The 26,433-nt window shown below is 35.8% G+C and overlaps 2 non-coding genes and 1 pseudogene across 2 annotated transcripts; 2 read left to right on the top strand and 1 right to left on the bottom strand.

Annotated features, from left to right (window-relative positions):
• The first annotated feature begins 11,742 nt into the window (after positions 1–11,742).
• Positions 11,743–11,813, top strand: TRNAG-GCC (transfer RNA glycine (anticodon GCC)). Its single transcript has one exon. It is a non-coding gene; the product is annotated as a tRNA-Gly (tRNA).
• Positions 11,814–18,986: 7,173 nt separating this feature from the next.
• Positions 18,987–19,333, bottom strand: LOC147925591 (uncharacterized; annotated as a pseudogene).
• A 426-nt stretch (positions 19,334–19,759) lies between these two features.
• Positions 19,760–19,846, top strand: TRNAS-GGA (transfer RNA serine (anticodon GGA)). Its single transcript has one exon. It is a non-coding gene; the product is annotated as a tRNA-Ser (tRNA).
• The last annotated feature ends 6,587 nt before the right edge of the window (positions 19,847–26,433 follow it).

The following is a 26,433-nucleotide window of genomic DNA, read 5'->3' as shown; positions in this document are numbered from 1 at the left end:
AAACACTCAGTTTCCTTCAAAAGCAACCTAGAACCTGTACAAACTCATAAAAGACTAAAAAGACTCTAAAAGCACACTTTGACTCAATAAAAGACTCAAAGCAAACCTAAAAACTATGGTTAAAACCTATAAAATACAGACACATCAGTTCCCCCGGACTTGAATCTTTGCTTGTCCTCAAGCAAGAACAGACAAAAACTCGGGATCAGAGAAAATGTTTGAAAGTGGAAACTCACATATTCTTGGGAACCTCTTCTTTGCACTCTTCATCAAATCAAATTAAGAACTACTTTTTGTACTCTGCCCATGATTAGGATCAATACTCCAGACCCCCCGCGATGTCGCAGGAAAATTTAAGAAAAAAATAAATAAAATTTAAAATATAAAATTATACATTATAAAACCATTTGAATGTAACAGAATAGTTTGAATACATAAACATTAAACATTAACTGTTAATAAAAACACAACCATCAAAATGAAAACTTATAACAAAAAATATTATGTAGAATAGACTCAACATTGCAAAAAACATTGTTTAAAGTATAATAAATATAGAAAATATTTTATGAAGAATTATGATAAAGACCTACAAGAATAAAAAAATCATTATAACAAAGTGATCCTAACTGAGAATATTACACTAATGGTTGCAATGAGTAAATATAATTTTCTATTAAATATTATAATTGAAACTATATCAACAAAAACTTAAAATTAAAATACACAACTTATAAAAACAAAATAAAATAAATGAAAATAGTTTTTAGAGATATTTACGATAAACCGTAAATTCTATATTAAGTTTATAAATTTCTTTATTGCTATAATTATTTATAAAATTTGATTTAGATTATAGAATAACGTTGAATAGATATTAATATCCAAATTATTTAGATTCAACATAAAACGGAAAATTTGTTTCAACAAACAATGATTTGTTAGTTATTGATGAAAAGACAATATATAAAAAGTTCAAAAGACATGAGTATTTAAATAGACACACACACCTATTAGAACGAAAAATTGTGATAAAAAATATGAATAAAATATAGTGAAAAGACACAACTCTACCATGAACAGATACAACTATTTGAGTTTTAAGAAAAACAAATAAAAACAATTTTTTACATTAAAATACTACGAGAAATTGCAACTGTTGTTTGCATTTACCAGATTGTTATTATTATTTTAAAATATTAAACTATTTTTTAAAGAAAAGTTGCGATAAATAGACGCAAATGTAAGTTTTTTATTAAGTTGTATTATAGAATTTTAGTTAGATAGACGCAAATGTAAGTTCTCTATTGATATAACAATTTCTAAAATTTTAGTTAGATTATAGAACAACGTTGAATATTAGATATTAATATTCAATTATGTAGATGCAACATTAAATGAAAATTTTTGTTTCAATGAACTTGTTAGTTACTGATGAAGAGACAAATATAAAGAAAGTTCAAAAGTCATGACTATTTAAATAGACACACCTATTAGAATGAAAAGTTGTGATGAAAATATATAAATAAAATATAGTGAAAAACACAACTGAACAGATACAACAGTTTCATTTTTTTTATAAAAAAACAAATAAAAACAAAAAATTTACTAAAAGGTAATACAAAAAATCGCAACTGTTGTGTCTGCAATAGATTATATTTATACCTAATAACCCATATAAACTGTTTTTAAATAGAATGCGTCTTTATTACCATATTGAAAAGTCATATTTTTATTAAATTTTTATATTTAAAATTAACTAAAAGTTGTAAATTAGATTTATCATTCCAAAAATATTTTTTTAGATCAAAATTGGAGGAATTTCTTTATTTTAAAAGAATGAATGCTAGAGAATAATTTAGAAAGCTGTAAAAACCGTTGAGATTAAAAGTTTATATTATTTTGTGTCATGACAAAAAAATGAAAACAGTTCAAACAGACAGATATATATATAGATTTTTAAAGATATGAATATTCGAATAAACACAACTCTACAATGAACAGTTGAAACTTTACAAAAAAACCGTTATAATGAACAATCACAACTTTTTGTAAAACACACAACTTAATTTTTTTACAGAGTTTTTTTTGGAAAATTATCCAAAAGGTACGACTGAAAAAATAACTTTTGGTGGCATTTATTCGGATTGCTGTTATATTCATCATTCCAAAAGTATTTTGTTAAATCAAGAATTAGAGTAATTTCTTGAATTTTAAAAGAATGAATGCTAGAGAGTAATTTAGAAAAATTTATAACCATTGAGGTTGAAATTTTAGTTGATTTTGTGTAAACTGCAAAAAAATGAAAACAGTTCAAATCTGACAAATATATATAGATTTCAAAAGATATGAATGTTCCAATAATCACAACTCTACAGTAAACAGTTGTAATTTTTTTATAAATAACTGTTTTAATGATCCATCACGATTTTTCGAAAAATATCCAAAAGGTACTATTGATAAAACACAACTGTTAGTCGCATTTTTTGGATTGTTATTATATATAGATTTAGGTAATAAGATGTGTCCTAGTGGTAAAGGCCTGATCACCATACAACTATTTTCCTAGGTTTGATGCCGAGCCGTTGCTTTTTTTTTTAATGTAAATTAATCATAAAATAGCCATTATCTTCTTCTTTTTAGATTCAATTTCTGCAAAAAATCACAACATCGAACATCAACCCATCACTTGATCTTGTCACGATTTTGAAGTAATTTTGTTTACTCTAACAAAAACAATATATCATTTTCTATTTTTTTTTCCCTCGACATCGTCACCGTTCCGGTGAGTCAGCACTGACAATCACCTTCTCCGATGTCGTTATTGGTACAGTGAAGGGTTATGAGGGAGAAAACTTGAATTCTCCATGAAATTTTGAGATTTTGTTTGGTTCAAAAAAATTCCCAAAAAAAAAAATTTCGATAACCCATTGTCAATGACGCGGATCTTTCTGATCCAGATCAAACATTCTCGGGTTATTTCTCTAGAATTGACCCGATAGAGATATCCAATTTAACAATTTCGGTTTATTTTAAAAATCAAACCCGACCAATTAACCTTAAATTTCTCATTTAACCTTAATGAATTGTTGTATGGTAAATGACGCTGGGGGCATTTTGTCCTAAACAGAAGTTGTACTTCTCTTTTACTAATATAGGGATTTCACTCGGCTCGAAAAAACAAAATTGAGCCGGGTTAATCTATTAACTATGTTTAGGTAGCTAATACATATATCTTAGGCTAACTAATACAACAAATCTCTAATTGTGACCACTCATTCTAATAGGTTTTTTTAAGGGTTTTATAAGGAATTTGTAAAGTTTTTATAAAGTTTTTTATAAGTCTTTTTATAATGTTTTTATAAGGATTCTACTTACAAAAACTTTAGAAATATCTTATAGATATAGTTAAATCGTTTAAAACTTTATAAAAATCTTATAAAATCACAATATTTTTTTGGCAGGAAAATATGTCATAAATTGTTTGGTGGACAAGTTGTTTTCATTTCCTTAACTAAAATAGTTTTTGGCGTTCTCGACATACCTAGATGATATCAAGATGGACAGGGAGGAATTTTCTTCTTTTTTCCTTATCTTTTATTTCTATAAATGCAAATGTAAAAGCGGATCATTTAACATGCCATGCGCGCAAAACTCCGCATCATGTTCTGTATGTAAACAATGTCTCTTTCCATTGGTTCGTTTGAGCTAATATTTGTTGACCAAAAGAAAAAAATAGTCACAAAAATTAAAGAATGACAAAAAATAAATTTATCCAAAAAATGATATTTTTGAGATGGAGTATATCAAAAAGGATATTTCTAACAAATTTTATATTATATTTCACTGGAGATAGTAATAAAGAATAATGTATTATGTCAAATATATTTAATGAAATCAGAGCAATGGAATCATAATCGCAAACAGTCGTCCGAGTACTCGCTAGGTCATTATTGCTAAACCTAAATGCTAAACATCTATTTTTTAAAAAACTTAATTGATTCAGTTTGATGTATACTTGAAATTGAAAGTTTCAAGCGGTGATCAAGAGCTGATAAAGTTAGTTATTGACTTTTCAAGTCTCCTACACGACTAAACACTCTAGGGTCTGCTTTAGAGGATGAAGATAGTATGGTATTGGTTTACCGGCAAGCCCCCTATCTCAGTCCCACTACAGATTTGATTTCATGTTTAGCAGAGAGGACAAATGCCCAAGGCCCACTGAAGATTCGTTTCCAATGTTACACCTCATTTTCGGAGAATAAAAACGTTTAGGTGTGGTATAGTGATATATGATGGTTTTTGTGGTTTTTAACCATGATATAAAGAGTCTTTTTGAGTCTTTTGATTTGTTTTCTAGGATGTTTTTGAGTCTTTGTAAGTTTTCTAGGACTTTGGCACAAAAGGAGCAAAGTGGAGCAATTTGGATCATTTTGGAGCATAAATCTCGAAGAATCAATTTGGACTCGGATCAAAACAAGGGCATCGATCGACACCACTTAGGAGCATCGGTCGACACCCTCTTCAGCCGATGAAGAATCACAAATTTGGAAGTTTTACAAAGTTGCCCGAAGTTTTCCATATTTGCAACACAAGTCTCTGACGTGTTTTAGGACGTATATATAGTGTTTTTGGGTTTTAGAAAACCCTTAAGTTTCATTCTAGCAAGTTTTATTTTCTGCAACCCTGTGAGATTTTGAGAGCTTTTGGGAGAGAGATCTGAACTGCTTTGAGAGAAGAATTCATAAACTCCCTCTTTACTATTTTAATTTCAATTGCTTATTATTCAGAATGATGATTTGTGTTTCATTGAATATGTCTGAGTAATTTGCTTGTTAGGTTCAGGGTTTTTCACAGGGATTTATGAATTATTAAATCTGTTTATTTAGGATTCTTTATCTTTCTAGATCTTCATCATAGATTGTTCTTAATGCTAGATCTTTGATTAGCTATCTGAATTTAGATCTTAGGATTATTGATTGATATGAGAATATAATTGATTTTCTTGATAAAACCTTTTGATGAGCAAAATTACTTCTTGCAAAGAGATTTGATTTAGTAATTTTGTGAACAATCTAAACTTGTTTTTCAAGCTGATTTTTAACCTAGAATTTTACAAAGAGATTTGGATTTTTTGGTTTTAAATTTAGATAATATTTGCAGTGAGAACTGATTTATTTCACAAAAGTGTTTAGAGTTCTAGATCTGATTTTTAATTGCTTGAATCCTAATTAATTTATTGATTTAATATTTTGTAATTTCCTGAGAAATTCCCTGGGCCTAGCTTTTTGATCTTCTGAATTTACAACAGTTTTATTTAATATTTTGCATTGCTTTTTTTTTATTTAAATCAACTTGTTTAGCTTAATTATAAAACTCTATAATTTATTGTGTAGACTTGAGTCCTTATGGAATTCGACCCCTAAGTATTACAGTGACCTCTTAATTTGAGAGTGTAGCTCTAGGGTAAATTTGAGCATATCAAATTTTGGCGTCGTTGCCGGGGACTCTTTGATCTACCATTAGATTTGAGTTTTTAATTTCGTCTAAAATTTTCTTTTTATTTTCTACTTACACTTTTTTGTTTTTCTTCTCTTTGGTGTTTCAGGTGCATGCCTCCTAGACCTCACACAAGGAGCAACAAGAGTGATCCTACTGTGAATCTTTCAAACCAAGGGTTGGGAAACTTGAGCGTGAGAACAGAAAAGCAGCCAAATCCTTGAAGATGGTTAACACAATCATTCTGGTTCGTGATGAGGATGATTCTTTGAGGGATCAAAAGGGCCACTTGCGCAGTGAGTAGGGCCAAAAGCTTGATGCAGAGGGCAATGTGATTGTTGAGCCAGTTGTCAACCCACAAGCTGTTGTCAACCAGCAAGCTGTTGCCGACGAGCAGGCTGATGGTGTCGATCGACGCCAACTTGGTATCGATCGACACCCCCTTCCAGCAGACGGACGTGGAGCTGCCAACCCGGTCCACAACCCGGTTCGAAGACAGGATCAAAACCGGGATCTGATCAGGACTATTGCAGACTTCAACAGAGCTAATTTGATGTATGAAAACCGCTCTGCAATTGTTCCACCTCCATTCCCAAGGAATGACTTTGAGCTGAAGCCTGCATACTTCCAGCTAGTTGGACAAAGACCTTTCTCTAACCTGCAAAATGAGAAGGCTCTGGACCATATTGAGCACTTTGAAGTCATGGTGACTAGTATCAAAGCCAATGGAGTGACTGAAGATTACATCTACAGCAAGCTTTTCCCATATTGACTTGCAGGAGAAGCATCCCAATGGTTGAAACAGTTGCCAGCTGGATCTTTGACATCTTGACAACAAGTCAAAGTGGCTTTTCTCAATTACTTTTATGATGAGGACATGTCAGATGAGCTAAGAGTCAAGATGTCCTCCTTCAAGCAAAGACCAGATGAAGCTTTCAAGGCAGCTTGGGTAAGATTCAAGGCATATCAAAGGGACAGTCCACACTATGGATTTTCAAGAGTGCAACTGCTAAGCATCTTTTTCAGAGGAATTGACTGGGAATATCAGCTAGCTTTGGATGCTGCAAGCCATGGAAACTTCAAGACAAGATTTCCAGAAGATGCTGAAGCTTTGATTGAGAATTTGGCTTCCAGCAATAGCACTAAGAGAGCAGATACTGAAAGGAAGAGATTACATGGAGGATTTGATTCAAAACAGCTAGCTTCTGTTAATGCCAAGCTGGATTCAGTTCACAATCTTCTAGTGGGTAAGAAGCCAGTTCAATTTGCTGCTGAGGTTGAGACATTTGAGCTTGAGCCAGAGAATACAGAGGAGAATGTCAACTATGTGTATGGAGCTGGGTATCAAGGACAAAGATTCGATAATCAACAAAGCAACAAGTCTTACAGTGGAAACTTTTCAGGCTACACTCCTAAACCAAATTACCAGAAGCAGCAACAAAACAATGGTCATACTAGAACCTATGGGAACTCTTCTTATCAGTCTCCTCCTCCACATACTTCTTCTGAACGTAGAATGGAAGCTATGCTAGAGCAAGTTTTGCAAGGTCAGGAACAGTTATTAGTAACATTCAATGGGAAGATTGATAATGTTGACAATGAGCTTACTAGAAGGATTGATGCTTTGAACATTCATGTCAAGAAGCTAGAAAATCAGGTTGCGCAGACTGCTGGGTCTATTAAAAGGCAAGAGGGTTTTCTGACTGGAAGAACTGAATCAAACCCTAAACATTCTTGTAGTGCCATATCAGTGAGAGATGACGATGATGGAGAAATTGAAACTGCAAAAAAAGGAGAGCAATCGGCCAAACCCGAGTCGTAGAATTCGACTTCAGACAATCGTGTCAGTCGACACCACATGGGTGTCAGTCGACACCACATGGGTGTTGGTCGACACCCCTTTCAGACAGAACCAGAAACTGCAAAATCTCCGATTCCAACAGCTGTTGAGAGGGTGTACAAGCCTAAGGTCCCTTTTCCTAAGCCAAGATGGTCCAAGCAGGAGCTTGAGGAAGCTAGATGCAAGACAATGATGGATAAGGTGATGATTGAGATGCCTTTGATTGATGCAGTAAAGCTTTCACCACCATTTAAGAGGTATGTGAAGAAATTGGTATCCATGGTATCCAATGGTTTAAGCCTTGAAGAAGGAGCACTGCTTACAAAAGATGTCAGTGCAATTCTGTTGAACCAGCCTGTTCAAAAGAGAAAAGAGAAGAAGCAAGAAGTGATAGTATCTGAGAGAGTGAGTGCAACAATTCAGTGTAGGACTGCTAAGAAATTACCAGATCCTGGAAGCTTTGTACTTGATTCCTCAATCTCAACAGGAAGGTTTGCACACTCACTTTGTGATCTTGGCTCTAGCATCAACTTGATGCCACATTCTGTTGCTGTGAGACTTGGGATGACAGAATTCAAGCCAACTCAGATTTCTCTTATCTTGGCTGATCGATCCCGAAGAATTCCTGAAGATGTTTTAGAGGATATTCCAATTAAGGTTGGAAACTTCATGATTCCCACTGAGTTTGTGGTGCTGAAGTATGATAAAGAGCCTAGTGATCCTCTCATCTTAGGAAGATCTTTCTTGGCAACAGCTGGTGCAATCATAGATGTGCAGAAGGGACACATAACACTGAATGTGGAAGGTTTGACTCTAAACTTTGAGATGGATAAGCTGAGGAGAGCTCCAACTATTGATGGACAAACTTTTTCTGTTGAAAAAGTTTCTGCTACACGAGCGACAGGCTCAGTATCGATCGATGCTCCATTAGCATCGGTCGACACCTCTCCACATCCGAGCCTGCACTTGTCCACAAATGATGCTCTAAGTAAGAAAACTGCTCCCAAACAGAAACCTCCCCACTCCACACTCCAGAGTCCTTAGGTAAGGCCAAGGTACACATCTTCACCACCTAATCCCCCTCCTATCATCAACAAGGCTTTCAAAGGTACAAAAACTGTTTTGCTGTTAACCAAGCCACGAGATTATCGTAGAGCGCTTGTTTCTTCTGTTGATGATTTTGCAGGACATAAAACAAGCAATCTCATCCTTAAATCCCACTCAGGTCTTGTTCCTCACATCCTTGGTAGACCTCATGCACCTAAAGCTTATACACCACCTTGGATGAAGAGGACATTCTCTCGGAAGCATGCATTGCCATGTTCTGCTCCACCCGATGCCTGAGCTTCACCACAGTCCAGCTAATGACTGAAAACAAGCGCTTAGTGGGAGGCAACCCACTTATAGGTTTTTCTTTTCCTTTTGAGTCATTTTTCTTTTTGCATTGAGTCAGTTTTTGTTTGAAATTTGTTTGAAATCATGAATTATCTATCTATCATGTTGCTTTTAACTTGTGTTTGAGTGTCTCTTAACAGAATAATCATCCAAGGATTAATCCATCAACACAACTATCTGCAACTAACAAGGAGTTACGGCCAAAAACACCATTCGTGATGAGTGTCGATCGACACTGAAATGGTATCGGTCGATGCTAATGGGTAACAGAAACAGTTCATCTTTTCCTTACAATTTTCAATACGTTTTGTTTCTTTTAGCTTTCCTCTTACTTGAAAACACTGGGGACAGAGTCGTTTAAGTCTGGGGGAGGTTAGTACTAACTACTAACATAGTTTTTGTTTTTAGTGTGTCAAAACTGATTTTTGTTTTTATTGAGTCAAATTTTTGAAAATTGTGTTGGGGACTATGATTTTTCTCTTTAGTGTATTGTCGTGGTTGATTAATGTTGCTGATTGAATCCACTAATCCGACTAAAGAAAAATTTAAAGGGTGACCAGTAAACCAGAGACATCCAAATTTCTAACGGAATTCATAAAAGCCTGAGGTAACTTCTGCACTTTTCTTTTACCTCATCAAGGAGATTGATGTTCATAGAGCTTGACTCCTTGTTCATACCTAACAAGTAAGATTTTCAAAAGAAAATAGCACTCCTCTCCCTTATTTAAGTTGAAAAGATTAGTCCTGAGAGCTTTGTTTAGAAGAAAAAAAAAAGAGGGAATAAAAGATGAGATGATTTTGATCAGTTTAGAGAGGTAGGTAAATTACTTGTGACCTCATTATTCTACTCTTGATTCGAATGATCACACAAAGCTTGGAAGCGAGGGGTAGGTAAATTACCAATGACCCCATTATTCGCCTACACCGTTGATTTTAAAAAAAAGAATAGTAAAAAAAAAACAGCAAAGCAAAGCTCAAAGGAGGATAAGAATAGAATAAGTCTAGAGGAGAGGAAGAATACCACATGTTGTAAAAAGTTATATCTTGCTTGTTATAGTATAGTACAGGAATGAGTCTAGAAGGTTCTTGACATTGATCAAATTGATGAGACCCACCGATGAAGGCTTAATGGAGGAAGTAGTGGAATTTGGTTTGAACTTGGGATGCTACGAATGTCAACGGAGAAGTACATGGTGGATCGATTTGGATTTATCTGCTAAGCATATGGATTATGCTTTGGATGATCATGGCATTACCTTAGAGAGAAAATGAGTTTCTGTGTTTTCAAACCTCTTTCACAGGTCTAAGTTTCTGTTTTGTTTGAGGGCAAGCAAAGGCTAAGTCTGGAGGAGTTGATATATCATGGTTTTTGTGGTTTTTAACCATGATATAAGGAGTCTTTTTGAGTCTTTTGATTTGTCTTCTAGGACGTTGGCACATAAGGAGCAAAGTGGAGCAATTTGGATCATTTTGGAGCATAAATCTCGAAGATTCAATTTGGACTCGGATCAAAACAAGGGCATCGATCGGCACCACTTAGGAGCATCGGTCGACACCCTCTTCAGCCGATGAAGAATCACAAATTTGGAAGTTTTACAAAGTTGCCCGAAGTTTTCCATATTTGTAACACAAGTCCCTGGCGTGTTTTTGGACATATATATAGTGTTTTTGGGTTTTAGAAAACCTTTAAGTTTCATTCTAGCAAGTTTTATTTTCTGCAACCCTGTGAGATTTTGAGAGCTTTTGGGAGAGAGATCTGAACTGCTTTGAGAGAAGAATTTATAAACTCCATCTTTACTCTTTTAATTTCAATTGCTTATTATTCAGAATGATGATTTGTGTTTCATTGAATATGTCTGAGTAGTTTGCTTGTTAGGTTCAGGGTTTTTCACATGGATTTTATGAATTATTAGATCTATTTATTTAGGATTCTTTATCTTTCTAGATCTTCATCATAGGTTGTTCTATACCCAATATACATCCCTGTAGAAATTGTAATGCGATGGTCATCAGTTCGATTCCGATAGCCGGCTTTTCCATATTTTTTCGTTTTTTTACATGATTTTTAATGTACTTTCAAAATCAAAGAAGATTGAAAAGACTTCTTGGACCTTTTTCCACGAGTTACCACTCCATTTATATTATGTCATATAAACTTCCATATAGGAATATATATTGGGTAAAAGAGTTTGATCTTTGCAAAATAAATCAAGAAAATAAAGGGAAATTTTTGTGATTTATTTTCTTGAATCAACGGATTCATGATAAAATCCCTTTATTTATTAAAGTTTTTTAGTGGGTAAGAGGATTAAATGGTGTATATCCTTTTGTTAATAGCTTGGAGGATTTAAAACATGACTATTGCTTTCCAATTGGCTGTTTTTGCATTAATTATTACTTCGTCAATCTTACTGATTAGTGTACCCGTTGTATTTGCGTCTCCTGATGGTTGGTCGAGTAACAAAAATGTTGTATTTTCTGGTACATCTTTATGGATTGGATTAGTCTTCTTGGTGGGTATCCTTAATTCTCTTATCTCTTGAATTCATTCGTTGCAGATCCAAAAATGAGATGACCCCCTCCCATTCAATGAATTACACATTCAAATTCAATATAAGTCCATAAAATGCAAATAAAGAAAAAATTAGAGGGGGGGGGGGGGGTCGAACTTCTGGAACTTGAATGAAATATGAATAAAAGATTAATAAATAGTTACTAAATATGAAAAAAAACTAATAAAAATTGATATCTTATATCAATATAGAATATTTTATGGAAATAGAAGAATCATATATTCTTGAATATGGAATTCAACATTAAATATATAAAATAAATCTAATATTAATATATAATATATATATATATATAATTTATATATATTAATAGAATTGTTAATTGAATTGATTTGGTGGTAGAATTTTATGAAATGTCCCCAAACCAAAGAGTGTATCTCGTCTAGCTTTGAACAAATATTATCGATAAATTTTTTATCAAGAAGGCAAAAAAATGCGGATATAGTCGAATGGTAAAATTTCTCCTTGCCAAGGAGAAGACGCGGGTTCGATTCCCGCTATCCGCCCAAATATAAATGGATTCAAAAAGATAAAAGATTCGGTATAGTTGACCGGGAAATATAGTAATTTTTTCCTCGCGTCCCAAAAGACATGTATTAATTAATGACTAGTTAATAGAATCAAACTTACATTTCTTGAAAAAAAAATGTTGTTGACACAGGATTTGAACCCGTGACCTCAGGGTTATGAGCCTTGCGAGCTACCAAACTGCTCTACCCCGCGCTGAAACAAAAAAAACTTGGACTAAACTCTATTTAGATAGAATGGTAAAGGGGCCTCATCGATGATAGAAAAAATAGAAAAATTAAGGGATACTTAAATCCTTACCAGCTTGATCTTGTTGCCCCTGGCAACAAACATGCCTGAACCATTTCCCGAAGGATGTGTCCAGATAGTCCAAAGTCTCGATAGTTAGCTCTCGGTCTTCCGGTCGAAAAGCAACGTCGATGAAGACGTGTAGGTGCACTATTACGCGGTGGGGATTGTAATTTTCCATGAATTTTCCATTTCTCACTTAGCGATGGAATCTTACTTATTTCCTTTTTTGAGGATCGACGAATCGAATGATATTTTTTTCCAATTTTTGCCTCTTCTTCTCCCAATAAATCAAACTTTTCTTTGCCATAGTGCTTCAGTTCCTGTTATTATCAATGATAATGATACAAATCGGATCCTAGATGTAGAAATAAATTTAAGAGTGCGTACCTATATTTTTTTTAATAAAAAAAATATATGATTGCGGATAGAATACATAAATAATTAACCGAATTTGCCCGATGTGGAGGCAATCAAGAAAGCCGCATAAGTGAATATATAACCTACAGAAAAGTGAGCTAATCCAACCAATCTTGCTTGCACGATTGAAAGAGCTACTGGTTTATCTTTCCAGCGAATCAAATTTGCCAAAGGTGTGCGTTCATGAGCCCATGCTAAAGTTTCAATCAATTCCTGCCAATAACCACACCAGGAAATTAAGAACATAAATCGTGTAGCCCAAACAAGATGCCCAAATAAGAACATCCATGCCCAGACTGATAAACTATTCATACCAAACAGGTTATATCCATTGATAAGTTGTGAAGAGTTTAACCATAGATAATCTCTTAACCATCCCATCAAATAAGTGGAAGATTCATTAAACTGTGAAACGTTACTCTGCCATAATGTGATGTGTTTCCAATGCCAATAAAAAGTAACACATCCAATAATATTTAACATCTAGAAAACTGCCAAATAAAATGCGTCCCAAGCCGAAATATCACAAGTACCACCTCGTCCCGGACCGTCGCAAGGAAAACTATACCCGAAATCCTTTTTATCTGGCATTAACTTGGAACCACGTGCATCTAAAGCACCTTTTACTAAGATCAATGTAGTTGTATGTAAACCTAAAGCAATAGCATGATGAACCAAGAAATCTCCAGGACCTATTGTTAAGAATAATGAATTACTATTATCATTAATAGCATTTAACCAGCCAGGCAACCATATGCTTCGACCCGCATTAAATGCTGGGCCGCTTGTCAAAGATAAAAGTACATCAAATCCATATGAAGTTTTCCCATGAGCCGATTGTATCCATTGGGCAAATATGGGTTCGATCAAGATTTGTTTTTCGGGAGTAACAAAAGCAAGCATGACGTCATTATGAACATAAAGTCCCAAAGTATGGAACCCAAGAAAGAGGCTGTCCAACTTAAATGGGATATGATAGCTTCTTTATGGTCTAACATTCTTGCTAATACGTTATCCTCGTTCTGTTCTGGATTGTAATCTCTAATAAAAAAGATAGCTCCATGAGCAAAAGCTCCTGTCATGATGAATCCTGCAATATATTGGTGATGGGTATATAACGCAGCTTGAGTCGTAAAATCTTGCGCTATGAACGCATAAGCAGGTAAACAGTACATGTGTTGAGCTACCAAGGAAGTAATAACTCCTAAGGAGGCTAGAGCAAGGCCTAAATGAAAATGAATCGAATTATTGATTGTGTCATAAAGACCCTTATGCCCACGCCCCAATCGTCCTCCCGGAGGAATATGTGCTTCTAAATGATCTTTTATACTGTGTCCGATTCCAAACTTCGTTCTATACATATGACCCGCAATGAGGAAAAGAATTGCGATAGCTAAATGATGATGTGCCATATCGGTTAGCCATAAACTTTGCGTTTGTGGATGGAATCCCCCAAGAAGGGTTAGAATGGCAGTTCCGGATCCTTGGGAGGTACCAAATAAATGACTACTTGAGTCGGGGTTTTGAGCATAAAGATTCCACTGACCTGTAAAAAGTGGGCCTAACCCTTGGGGATGCGGTAATACATTTAAGAAATTATTCCATCGAACATATTCCCCCCTGGATGCAGGAATAGCGACTTGGACTAAATGACCTGTCCAAGCCAAGGAGCTTACCCCGAATAGTCCTGACAAATGATGATTCAGACGAGATTCAGCATTTTTGAACCATGAAACTCTTGGTTTCCATTTTGGTTGTAGGTGTAACCAACCCCTATTAAGGATAGGGCAAAAAGAAATAATAGAAAAAGAGCCCCAATATAAAGATCTTCATTAGTACGTAAACCGATTGTATACCACCACTGATAAACACCAGAATAAGCTATATTCATTGGGCCAAGAGCACCTCCTCGAGTAAACGCTTCCACAGCCGGTTGACCAAAATGAGGATCCCAAATAGCATGAGCAATCGGTCTTACATGTAAAGGGTCTTGTACCCATGTCTCAAAATTTCCTTGCTTAGCTACATGAAACAAATTTCCGGAACTCCACAGAAAAGTTATTGCTAATTGCCCGAAATGAGAAGCAAAAATATTCTGATAAAGACGTTCTCCAGTAATATCATCATGACTCTCGAAGTCATGTGCGGTAGCAATACCAAACCAAATACGACGAGTAGTGGGGTCCTGAGCTAAGCCTTGGCTAAACCTTGGAAATCTTAATGCCATAATGCCTTTCAAATCCTCCTAGCCATTATCCTACTGCAATAATTCTTGCTAAGAAGAACGCCCATGTTGTGGCAATTCCACCCAGAAGGTAATGGGTTACTCCTACAGCACGTCCTTGTACAATGTTCAAGGCTCTAGGCTGAGTAGCAGGAGCAACTTTTAATTTATTATGAGCCCAAACAATGGATTCAATAAGTTCTTGCCAATAACCACGCCCGCTGAATAGAAACATTAAACTGAAAGCCCATACGAAATGAGCACCTAGGAAAAAAGACCATATGCAGATAACGAAGAACCATAAGACTGAATTACCTGAGATGCTTGTGCCCATAAAAACTCGCGGAGCCACCCATTAATAGTAATGGAACTCTGTGCAAAGTTTCCTCCAGTAATATGAGTTACCACCCCTTGATCACTTATACTACCCCAAACATCTGACTGCATTTTCCAACTGAAATGGAATATTACTACGGAAATAGCATTGTACATCCAGAATAGTCCTAAGAAGACATGATCCCAAGCAGATACTTGACATGTTCCTCCTCTTCCCGGCCCATCACAAGGGAAACGAAAACCAAGATTTGCTTTATCTGGTATTAAACGCGAGCTACGAGTAAATAGAACACCTTTCAACAGTATCAATACCGTCACATGAATTGTAAATGCATGAATATGATGTACCAAAAAATCTGTCGTCCCTAATGGAATAGGTAACAAAGCTACTTTGCCACCCACTGCTACTAACTCACCGCCCCCCAAGTCAAACTGGTGCTCGCTGTTTCACCAGGGTCTGTTACACCAGGTGCTAAAGCATGGGTATTTTGTATCCATTGAGCAAAGACTGGTTGTAACTGTATAGCAGTATCTGAAAACATATCTTGTGGACGCCCTAAAGCACTCATGGTATCATTATGAATATACAAACCAAAACTGTGGAAGCCTAGAAATATACATACCCAATTGAGATGTGATATGATTGCATCGCGATGCCTCAGGACACGATCTAATAAATCGTTATATCGATTAGTTGGATCATAGTCTCTTACCATAAAAATGGTTGCATGCGCAGCAGCACCAACTATGATAAATCCACCAATCCACATGTGATGTGTGAACAATGATAGTTGTGTAGCATAGTCAGTAGCTAGATATGGATAAGGGGGCATGGAATACATATGGTGAGCTACAATAATGGTTAAAGAGCCTAACATAGCTAGAATTTCATATAGGCCTTTTTGGCCTTGGCCTGTAAATGGACCTTTATGAGCCTCTAAAATATCTTTTATACCATGACCAATACCCCAGTTGGTCCTATACATATGACCCGCTATTAGGAAAAGAACTGCGATAGCTAAATGATGATGTGCTATATCGGTTAACCATAGACCCCCAGTCACTGTATCTAATCCGCCACGAAAAGTAAGAAATTCCGAGTATTTTGACCAATTTAAGGTAAAAAAAAAAGGAGTCGCTCCTTCAGCAAAACTTGGATAAAGTTGAGCCAAAAGATCCCGATTCAAGATAAATTCATGGGGAAGCGGTATTTCTTTAGGATCCACTCCAGCGTTTAGAAATTGGTTAATCAGTAAAGATACATGTACTTGATGTCCTGCCCAAGAAAGGGACCCAAGTCCTAGTAGCCTTGCCAGAGGTTATTTGTATTCCTCGGAAGCCTCTGCCCACATCTCCATTCAGGATTTCTTGACCCACTATTGGCCAAACCACCTGAGCACTAGGTCCAATGTGAGTAGGATCATTCAGCCATGCTTCATAATTGGAAAAACGAGCACCATGGAAATACATGCCACTCAGCCAAAGAAAGATGATAGAGAGTTGGCCGAAATGGGCACTAAATACTTTTCGAGAGATTTCCTCCAAATCACTGGTATGACTATCAAAATCGTGAGCATCAACATGTAGGTTCCAGATCCAAGTGGTAGTATCAGGTCCCTTAGCTATTGTTCTTGAGAAATGACCGAGTTTAGCCCACTCATCGAAAGAAGTTTTTATGGGATCCCTATCTACCAAAATTTTGACTTCTGGTTCCGGCGAACGAATAATCATAGAGTCCTCCTCTTTCCAGACAACACATACAAAGAAACCCGCCAATAGTCACTCAAGTAATTAGTGAACCGATGATAGATATTTAGAATTTTTTTTCTTTCTCTTCTATCTGCCATCTATCCATCTATTTTCTTTAGTTATTCACTAGAGCAATTATGATCTGGAAGTCGATCTGGGGCAAGTGTTCGGATCTATTATGACATATCCATAGGGTGCTCAACGGACCCTTTATTATAATTAAAAAATGTTTTCGGGCCTTTACATTGGTACCCAAAGAGCTTTTTTTATAACCTAATCAAGTGTATTCATATTTTTTTCAATTATTAAGTTCTGAAATGTAGCCTATTTTTTTTATAGAGAATATTATCCTATTTCAATAAACGCTTATTAGTCATTACTAAGAAACAGTCTAGTATTGATATTTAGTAATTTTCAAATATCTTTTATTGGTTTTAATAGTCGAAAAGAAAAAATAGAAAAAACTAGATATATAGATATTCTCATATTCATGTACTACTTACCCCTAGAGACTACCAGATGAAATAGAACGGTTTGAGAAAAGGATATAATGAAAAAAAATTCTTTGATTGGTTCTTCTGATAGAAAAAAGGATCTGTTTTATTCGACCGTGAGGGCCAAGAAACTAAAAGACGATTAATTATAAAAATAAATATATAGAAATAAAAGAAACAAAGGGAAAGTTCTTATTCGAAGCGCCTCGTGATCGTCAACCAATTCTGTGCTTCAATATAATTACCAGGAGTAAGCGTTATAGCCTGTTTCCAATACTCAGCGGCTTGAGCGAACCAAGCCTCCGCCATTTCAGAATCTCCTTGTTGAATGGCCTGTTCTCCACGGTCGGAATAGGCGGGTCAATTCTCTCCTTGAGAACCGTACTTGAGAGTTTCCTACCTCACACGACTCGACAACCAACTCTTTTGTTTTGGTGTACCAGTTTTTTAACTTTAACCTACTTTGAACTTTATATCTAATTGAATGTCTAATTGAATGAGATTTCTTATAGATATCTTGTAATTACATGAGTTTCAAACTTTCATTTTGATTTAATTAATATGTTAATTAATATAAGAAGTTTTATCTTTTCTCCTACCTTCAGAAAAAAGGCATGTCCACTGTTATTAGATATTAGAATTTTTTGAAAGGTAACTATCCCGCTTTCATATAAAAATTTATATAGAATCTTTGAAAAAGACTTTTTCATACTTCATAAAAAAGAAAAAGACTTACTGTCTTTAGGATCTGATGCTACACTGCTGCTCAATACCTTAGGGTATCCACTCTATAACATAAGTAGATTCCTAAGATTTATATCATATTATGATATAAATAAACAGCTCTTGTTGTATCGGTCCAAAACCTTAACCTTTCCAATTGATCTTTACGGTGCTTCCTCTATCAATTAAATCTTTTTTTATCCATAGAAGAAAGTATTTAGGCATATCTAGTCTTCACTTCATATTTCGATCAATGAAGTTTATTTATTTGCTACAGCTGATAAAAAATCGTTTTGGACGACGCGCTTATGTAGAAAGCCCTTTTTTGCGTTTCTAGTATTTCATTGACTAGTTGTTCGTTGTTTTTTTCTATTGTGGAGATAGTCGCACGTAATGACAGATCACAGCCATATTATTAAAAGCTTGTGGTAAAAAGAGGTTTCGTTCTAATGCCCGAAAATAATATTCTAAAGCTTTGGTATGTTCCCCATTACTTGTGTGGATAAGGCCTATATTATAGAGTATATAACTTCGATCATAGGGGTCAATTTCTAGTCGCATAACTTCGTAATAATTCTGTAATGCTTCCGCATAATTTCCTTCAGATTGAGCCGACATCCGTTACGGTCGTCATTCGCTTTAACGAATTCTCCGTTTCAGAACCATATGTGAGATTTTCATCTCATACGGCTCCTCCTTTAGGTGCATAATGAAAATAATATATGTAAAAATGTGATGTCATTATGAACTAAGCGGGGCTAATGTTTTTACAAGAAATCCCTAGCCAACCTTCTTGCAAAAGATCTTTTCTTACTACCAAGTGGGTTCATGCTAGATAAAAATAAAAAAGGAAACTCTCAAAATTTCTTTGTTCTCAACGCCGCTAAATTTCCAGGAATGAGTCACTTCAACAGTCTTCAATGGTTATACGGGTATCCAAAGTACGAACGAGATGGATGTTTATTGTTCCAACCATTTTAATTTAATTAGTCCCAATCTCAAAGAAGAAGAAGAAAGGGAATCATTTTGAAGAAATTTTTTGTGTTGTTGATTTCTCGGCGTAGTGCTTCTTCCCCTATGCCTCCTATTCGTATATTGTATTAGTGTAGTAGGATTGATCTGTAATACGGGAACCATAGGTAAAAACCTTTTGCTCAATACTTTCACAATTGAAGCATCTAAGGCTGCATTAATCGTGGATACATGACAGAAGGGATTGTTTTTTATATTATAAACTTCACCTTCAAAAGCGTAGATTTTTTTTCAATACTTTTTTTTCTTTCTATTCCAATCCAAATCTGCGAGAAAAAAAAGAATAATAATGATAATCAAATCGCACCATATCTGTAATAAGTAAAAGCCTCTTTTTCTCCGGAAGTTGTCAGAATGACTTGTAATAAGATATCGGCTACAATTGTAAAGATTTTATCAATAAAATTTCCATTTATACGCAATCTTGGCATAGGTAATATTCCATTCTCTAACTCTTTTTATTTCCTTTAACTTTTCTTTTGTGAGAAAATTTTCTCACAAACAAAGGAATTGTATAGTACGAACTAACATAAAAGCGGACTCATAAAAAAACACCTTCTATCTACTTCCAATTTTTCCGAGGTATCTATTAACCATAATCTAAAAAACGATGAATAACTCGCTATCCACCCAGATACTCAGTCATAATCCTGATGTCGGAGAGATGGCCGAGTGGTTGAAGGCGTAACATTGGAACTGTTATGTAAAGTTTTGTTTACCGAGGGTTCGAATCCCTCTCTTTCCTTATTTTCAACAAATTCACCAATCTTACGTGATTGACCACAATGTATCAAATCCAATAAAAAAGAATAGATATAAAATCTACCTTGTTTTGATTTTGAAATAGATTCTCTACTCCTAATTTCTTTCATATGGAAAATGCTGGGAAGAGCAAACAAGGGATCCAAATCCCCCTACCAATCTATGATACATGAATAGGAAAAAGATTCCTCGACAAAATCCCTTACCTTGTGCCTTTTTATTTTTAACGGCAAAGGGGAGTTGTCCGAACTCATGTTTTTAGTAATTTTTTTTTTACTTAAGTTAGGTTTATTAAGTTTGTCGAGAGTAATATTCTACGACAAGCAATTCATTTATTTTCAAACCGAAGCATTTCCTATCTATTATTTGATTGACTAACCCTTCATATTGGAATGTGTGAAGAGTCAGTGGGTTTGGCAATTCCTCAGGGGCAGATGAATCAAGAAGATTTTGAACCAAAGTTCTAGAGTTTTGTTCATCCTTCACTGTAATAATATCCCGGGGTTTGCAGCGATAACTTGGTATATCAACTATACAGCCATTAACTAAAATATGTCCATGGTTAACTAATTTGCGCGCTTGAGGAATAGTCAAAGCCATACCCAATCGAAAAAGGATGTTATCCAAACGCATTTCAAGTAATTGTAGTAAAACTTGACCTGTTGACCCCTTGGCTTTTCCGGCGATACGCACATATTTAAGTAATTGGCGTTCTGTAAGACCATAATGAAAACGCAATTTTTGTTTTTCTTCTAAACGAATACGATATAGAGATTTTTTTACGGAGCGTGATTGGTTTCTAAGATCGCTTCCTGCCTTAGGCCTTTTACTAGTTAGTCCCGGTAAAGCCCCCAGACGTCGTATTTTTTTTAAATGAGGCCCTCGGTAACATGACATAAAGACTCCTTTATTAGTGTCCACATGGATGATCAAAAATTTACCCAAGTCTAATCGAGTATTGCATAATAAGCATGCAACTAAAGGAGCTCGGCAAACATTTATGTCGGTAAATATTTTTGTCGATGTGTCGGGTTAGTATGGGTCTTGTCTTAGGTGTTGTCAACATCATGTAGATAAAGTAGATAGCAGAACTTTGGTGGAAAAAAAACAAAAAAAAAACGTAGGTAGTACAACCTATTCATTAGGGTGACATATATGTCCAACAGATATCGAAGGGTTTATCCCTTCAAAGTTGGGATATGTGGGTTCTCTTTAATTGAGGAAGATTCTGACAATACTTTGGATGGAGTATGGAAATTAGAAGTTTAGGAATTGCTTTTGATGCCTATAAATTCCCACTTGTCGAAATAGTGTTGTATACCTACTGATTCATCTAGGTAAATGGGACCACGATTATGTATTGTTTCATACCAAACCATTGGACTATAATTATGTCGTTACTTGAACTAAGTGGCATAATGCAAGATATATTTGGGGTTAGGTTCAACATGTAATCACGTGGTTTGGTTTTTGTGGATTCAATTGGGACTAGTGTCCACGTATGTATGACCACATATGTATGACCACGTATGTATGACCACGTATGGAACCTTTTACATATGTATTACACGTAAAAGGTTGCAATCCACGTATGTATGACCATATGGACATTGACATCATGTGGGATGCATGATCAAACATCCACGTACTTGTGTCCACGATTATGTAGAGTTGTATACAAATCCAATTGGGACTGTATCATTGTTTGTTGGTTTTGTGACACGTAAAAGGTTTTAATCCACGTATGTATGACCATATGGATCCATCGACATCGTGTGGGATGCATAATGAACCATCCACGTACTTGTGTCCACGATTATGTAGAGTTGCATACAAATCCATTAGAGTAGGATTATGTGCATGTGGTCAGGTTTTTGTGGATGGATGAGGGGTGTGTAAAATTATGATTGTTAAAAACAGATGTTGCTAACCACATTTGTGTGACCATATGGTTCTTAATATTATAGGTTTTGACATGTCGCAATTAACCGATGTAAAAATACACCAATAGCATTTAACTGAGGAAAATATGAATTATAAAGGTTATAACTTAATGGGATAACATAATACCATTTAACATTAAGAAAGTACAGGATAATATCCCTAATATATAACCGATATACAACTGGATAGGTAATAGTAGATACACTCCATGCATCTCTCCCGATTGTATTGACCAAGCATGTCGTGTTGCCACCAGCATTCTGGGAAATCTTCAAAATGCAAAGTTTTCTCGTAGGAGATTTTTCTTTGAGGTCCAATGATGTAGATGTGGTACATAAAAGAGTCCGACATTTTGTCTGCTTGACCAAAGCCGTACTTCTTCCTGAAGTTCAAGTAAACATCCATATCAAGAGTCCCAGCACAGGAATTCAACATTACCCACAATAATTCAGCAAACGGGTACACACTCCTAACCGTACCGAGCAAATCTATTGCCTCTTTTAATTGAAGGCATTGAAACGCAAGGAACAAACTTTTCACATACAAAGCATATTGATTCTCCTCGTATAGGCACCATCCGAAGAAATCATAGTAGACATGTGTAAGCCTTGACCATTTGACAAACTCCGGATCACGATCCAACCTGACAGACGAGAGTGTTTCCGGAGACAAAGCAGCTACTCTCCCCGCGCGGCCAGCCAGGATCCAGTTTTTCAGCGCCATCGGGCCTTCCTGAGATACCAAACTCACTATTTTGGCAAGTATAGGGGCTGGAATGTGCAGGTCTTTGGGGGGAGGCTCCTTTATATGTATCTAGAGGTAGTACCAACAAAAATAATTAATATATAACATACGGAATCGCAGATCTGAAATTGTAATAGTTAGAAAACAAACCTGTAAATTAAGTTGAACAATAGACTGACGGATTGACTCCGGTTCTGGTTCACGGTCACTCCTCCGTGTCAAATCACTATGCGGGAGAGGGTAATGTCTGGTCGTTATCAAAGGTGTAGGAGGAGGGCCATTATTTGTTGAAAGAACCATGTTTCCTCTTTTTGTGTCTTTTGTCGGGGAACAACCCGTTTATATAGAAAACTTTCAAACAGTCATCAACTAATCCACATGGATATAGTGGGTAAAATGAGGTTGAGCTAAGTACCGTCCACATGGATACAGTATGAGGGCTTTAGTGTAACAAATACTTAAGTAGCCCTAACTATGATTGTCACCATATATAAAGGTTATGAACCTCTGAAAGGCAAAGACACTATTGTGGATCTAAAATAACTTGTTGTTGCTGATGGACAATACTCATCGACATGAAGTGGCTGTAAGTGTTAGATCCGTTTAATTTCATATCATAGTTGACTTGATTTAAGACTACCAATCATGTAACTTAATGACTGTTTGACAATCTCCACAATGTTTTGTAGGTCGCATCCAATAACGATTTGCACATGCCATCCGAGGTGCTTGCAATAGTTGCCTCTTATTTGGGTGAAGAAGGTGTGAATGCGTTGAAGAACTTGTTAATTGCAGGTAAACAAGGAGTGGATGTTGTATACTCGAAGGAATGTCTCTCAACCGTCCGACTTGACAAGTCAGAAAATATCTTGTGGTGGTCAAAGCAACAGTCGAGCTATTATTGCTTCTTCTCCAAATGTCTAGAAAAGGACAATTCGTACGCAGTGTGGGCGAATAATAACAAGGGACTTGCTTATGCAGATTTCGTCCGTGGTTGTTATAGTTATCAAAGTTGGGCCCTCACATATGAAGATGTGCGACCTACTGATTGCCCTGATTTAAATGCATTCATGGCCCTCGATCAATTATCACCGCCGAAGACGAAGTGTAGACTGGGTCGTCCTAGATATCCACGGTGAAGGTGTTATTTTGTTTCTTATGATGTTAAAAAGTCTGTTGAAGTGTAGACAAGGTTTTCCCCGATATCCCCATTGTTGTTCGACTCATTCGTGTCATCTTTGATGAACAAAAGTCTGTTGTTAATTTGTTAGATTTGAAAGACACCACGCGTAAATTAAGGTTCTGTAGTAGCAACAATTAACCACATGGTTGTGAATCAATTGGGACTGTATCAATATTTGTTGGTATTGTTACGAGTCAAAGGTTGCAATCCACATATATATGACCATATGTATTCCATCGACATGGTGTGGGATAAATAATGAACCATCCACGTACTTGTGTCTACGATTATGTAGATTTGCAAACAAATCCATTGGCGTAGGTTTTCATGGATTTGCAAACGACAATCCGTACTTGAAAAATGAAACCACGTGGTAAGGTTTTTGTGGATGAAACATAAACATGTTTTTTGTGTCCAGGTCTTTGTCATCTTTGTTGTTCGACTCATTCGTGTAAACATGGTTTTCCCCGATATCCCTGTTGTTGTTCGACTCATTCGTGTCATCTTTGATGAACAAAATTTTGTTGTTAATTTGTTAGATTTGAAAGACACCGCACATAATTTAAGGTTCTTTAGTAGCAACAATTAACCACGTGGTTTTTAATCAATTGGGACTGTATCATTATTTGTTGGTATTGTTACGAGTCAAAGGTTGCAATCCACGTATGTATGACCATATGTATTCCATCGACATGGGGTGGGATAAATAATGAACCATCCACGTACTTGTGTCCACGATTATGTAGATTTGCAAACAAATCCATTGGAGTAGGTTTTCGTGGATTTGCAAACGACAATCCGTACTTGAAAAATGAAACCATGTGGTCAGGTTTTTATGGATGAAACGTAAACATGTTTTTTGTGTCCAGGTCTTTGTGGGAGTAACGATTATGTAGATATGCAGTGAAACGAAATTCGTTTTGGTATCACCATATATTCACTATATTGTGCTTGAAAGGTTTACGATTTATGATTTTCCGATTAAGCAGGTAGGGTTTAGGGTTTAGGGTTTAGGGTTTGACAATATAGGGGTTAGGTTTTGACGATTTAGGGTTTAGGGGTTAGGGTTTGACAATATAAGGGTTAGGGTTTAGGGTGTAGGGTTGTATTATATACAATAAGGCCAAATGTATATGTTTTGTTATTGACTCCCAGATTATCATGTAGCTTTGTAGATAAGGTTATACTTCGTTGGATTAAAAATTGGTTACTATAAAGACATTTGTATATGTGTAGTATGACAACTTAGCTATCCAGAGTGTGATTAGGTAAAAATGTGTGTCCACATAGTAAGGTCTTTAAACAAAATTGGGAGATCAAAACATTCCTGTAAACGTGGCTATATAAAGACATGTGTATATGTGTAGTAGGACTGGTTAGCTATCCAATAGGTTATTTATCCATAGTGTGACTAGGTGAAAAGGTGTGTCCAAATTTGTGTGTCCACATGGTTAGGTCGTTCAAAAAACAGTTTTACCCTTTTGATATATGTTAGTAGGAAAACATAGTATCCACGTGGATAGGTGATTAATTAAAAACGTAGCTGGAAAATGTTAAGAACATCAAATAGGTTTATGGTACAAGTACGGGTAGGATACAAACATAAAGATAGGAAATCTTAAACAGAAAGTTTGAAACTAATCCTAGATGGGTGCGACATATTCCTTATAGATTTCCAACACGTATTGTGCCGTGATATCATTGACGATTTTGTTGGTGATCTTAGACATGAGTTCTGGACCAAATCCCGTAGCGACGATTTCTAGGAATTTCATGGCAAGCGGACCACAATCACCAATTCTCTCAATGACGTAAACATCCTGGACCCTCGACCAAGTGAATGGAGTGAATCCATGTTCCCGGGTTGAAGGCGGTGTGCAAACTTTATAAATAAGGTACGACAGCTGCTCTGTGAATAGGGCTATATGTTGGGCGACCTTAGCGTCGTCGTATAGAGTGACATTATGATCGAGTATTTCTATGCTCCAATTGGGGAATCGTCCCAAATCATCGGAATATAAAACATGCTCCAATCCACAAACCACTCTGATGGATCGCCATATGTTTTACGTTTTAGCTTTTCATCCCACTTGACTCTGGACTTAATTTTGGCTGGACAAAAGGAAGCATATTTCCCTTGTAAGTAGTTCCCAAGCCAGGGGGACAGGAACAGAGATCGCTCAATAGAGAGGACATGGTTAAGCTTTTTCTTGAGTAAATCCACTAAAACCTCCATATGCTGTACTAACCCAATTCTTATGCTTGGACAGCTATTTAAAAAACATGTTGTCAATTGGGTAACCACATTTTGTAATGTGTAATCTGGAGGTTTTAAAAAGGGTATCCACAGTTAGTTCCTTGATCTGATATTGTTTGAACAAAGGGAAAATTACATAATATGATGTGTAGAAAGTTACGTGTTTGGGCATGATTTCAGTGTTTTTTTCATGAGAGCTGCTAAATCTTTGTCGACACTGAGGTTTCTATTCGGATATGAAGTTAAAGGTTCTTTTTCACTTCACAAATGGGTATACTGCATCACATATCTCTTTTATTTATATAGATTTATAGACCTATTAAAGAGAGTCACACCCTATATGTTTCTCTACATAGTGATCGTATTAACTCATAGGGCTATGTTCTATTTGGCGAAAAAAAAATAAAGTAGAAATTATCTTTCGGAGAGATGGTCGAGTGGT

Source organism: Camelina sativa, chromosome 16 (genome assembly GCF_030686135.1).
Source record: "Camelina sativa cultivar CO46 ecotype springtype chromosome 16, ASM3068613v1".
NCBI classification, from domain to species: domain Eukaryota; kingdom Viridiplantae; phylum Streptophyta; class Magnoliopsida; order Brassicales; family Brassicaceae; genus Camelina; species Camelina sativa.
This window is presented reverse-complemented; position numbering and strand designations above follow the sequence as displayed.